Source organism: Cynara cardunculus (genome assembly GCF_001531365.2).
Source record: "Cynara cardunculus var. scolymus isolate 2C chromosome LG 5, CcrdV1, whole genome shotgun sequence".
NCBI lineage: Eukaryota > Viridiplantae > Streptophyta > Magnoliopsida > Asterales > Asteraceae > Cynara > Cynara cardunculus.
Genome location: NC_037532.1, coordinates 26,677,893 through 26,680,376, shown reverse-complemented (window position 1 = coordinate 26,680,376; position 2,484 = coordinate 26,677,893).

The following is a 2,484-nucleotide window of genomic DNA, read 5'->3' as shown; positions in this document are numbered from 1 at the left end:
GTCGGATTCATCAATTCCCGGACACTGCCTTAATCGAGTTCAAAGCTTCCTCACATATCACTTTAGCCGGATTCATCAATTCCCGGACACTGCCTTAACCGAATTCGAGTCATCCTCGCATACAGCTTCATCCGATTTGGCCATCCTCGGTCATAGGCTTGACCGAGTTCAAGTATCCTCGTACAACCCTTCACCCGGAGATCAACCATTCTCGGTCAAGACTTGGCCAAGTTCAAGCTTCTTTCTCGGTTACATCTTCATCCGGATATCACAATCCTCGGACATAGGCTCGTCCAAATTGCATAATCCTCGGACACAGCCTGTCCGGATTCGGTCACAGATTTGATCACTTTTCATTCTCGGCCACTTTGTATCCGTATTAGTCATTCTCGAACATTAGCTTGTCCGAGATCTAGTTTTCCTTGCTTATCTTCTTTGACTGGACTCACTCCTCGGACACATCATAGACATAGACTTGCTCGGTTTCAACCCTCCTCGGACACTGTCTTGTCCGAGCTTCATCCTTTCGTCCGGATTACATTTTTTTTCGGATACAAGGCTGACCATTGTTCAACTTTTCTTGACTAAGGACTCGTCCGAGCATCATCCTAATTTGGTCATTGCCTTGTCCGAATTTCACCAAGTTACCCACTGTTTTTTTGTCCGTGTTTAATTTACTTATCTTGTCCGAGCTTAGTCTATATCTTGAGCAGTTTTTGACTGTTTTCATTGTTAATTGTGATTGCTTATTGTTGACTATTTTTGTCTGAATATTCAAACTGAATAATTCTTGATTTTCTGGAATTTTTGTGTGTGAAATTTTTGTAATATTTTTGGAAAGTGATTCTTTGATCAATTCAAATACTGCATAGATTCTTTTTTATCAATCTTGAATTTTTAAATGACATCATTCTTTGAGAACGAAAATAAGGATTTGAAAGAAAAGGTTTGTGAATTCGAGAAAAGTCTGAATGAGTACAAAGAAAAATATGTGATTATGTTTCGTGAAAATTTTCTTAACGAGGATCTTGTTAAAGATTTAAGAAGGGAGAATAAAGAAACTAGAGAACGTATTGAAAACAATTTCATGTATAGGATTAAAGATCTTGAGAAAACTTTGGATTCTGAAATAATAGAGTTAGATGAAGAAATTAGAAGTTCAAACAAAATAAAGCAAAATTTAGTAAATAAAATTCATAAAGTGGAAAATGAACTGAATGCTGAAAGGAACTCTCAAGAAAAGAAGAATAAAGAGGTTGAGGAGCTAACAGAGAAACTTCATAAATCTAAGAATGAATTGACTGATGAATGAAAATTATTAGAAAAGGAGAAAGAGAAGATAATAGAAATTAAGAAGAGTTTGGTTGTTGAAAGAAAAATTTTGCAAAAAGAGAAGGATAAGATGATAGAAGTTGAAAAGAGATTTGATACTGAACGAAAATCTTTTGAAAGCAAGATTAACAATTTGGAACTGAATTCCAAAATGCTTTCAAAGCAAATATCTGATTTTGAACAAGTTTTCATCTTGGAACGAGCCATGTTTGATAAAGAGAAGAAAGAGTTTAAAGAAGAATGTCTAACCAAGAATTTGGAATTATTTGACAGCATTGTTTAGAAGAAGAAAGCATTAGATGAAGAGAAGAGAGTGTTTGCTCTTGAAAAGAAAAACACTGCCTAGAAAAATGCTGCAATTGCCAAAGAGCTTACAAAGAAGAAGAAATGGCTTGACATTGCTTTTGAAAATGAAAAGGGAAGTTCAGATGAAGAGAGAAAGGAATTTGAGAAAGAAATAAATGGTTTTGAAAAGATGAAGAAAGAGTTAGAAGGTAAGTTTTTGGAATCTTCAAAGAAATTGTCTGATCTAGACACATAACTTGTTACTGAGTTGAACATGAGATATGAACTGAAAAAGAAATATGTTTTAGTTACTGATGAGAGAGACCACTTACTCAAGAAAGTAATAGACTTTTCAAGTGCTAAAAGTTCAACTGGTTCTCAATCTCAGTGTAAAACTAGCTTTTATGACTGTTCGAGTGTTAAATCCAACAGTTATTCAAGCAGTCCTAAATCATATGTTTCTAAGAACAAGTCTCGTTCTTCAAATCCGTATTATCAAGGGTATGTTATTTGGATCACCCAATTATTTTCAAAAGCTAAACTTGTTTGGGTCAATAAAGCTGATTCTGCTTTGTCTCATATATCTGTTGTAACTAATCCTGTTATTCCTTGCATTGTGAGATCCACTAATGATTTGATCAATCTTAGCAAGAGAAGAATCATGTGCTCAACATGCAGAACCAATGACTTTGTCAATAAGAAAATATACAATAGATGGTATGAAGACAACAACTATCAGAACAGTTGGAATGGATTTAACAGGTATGACAATGACTGGTATGGATCTTACTGTTTATCTGATCAACCTGTTAAAAGTACTAAAAAGAATATATCTAATAGAAATAGATGGTTTGGCAGTTACAACAT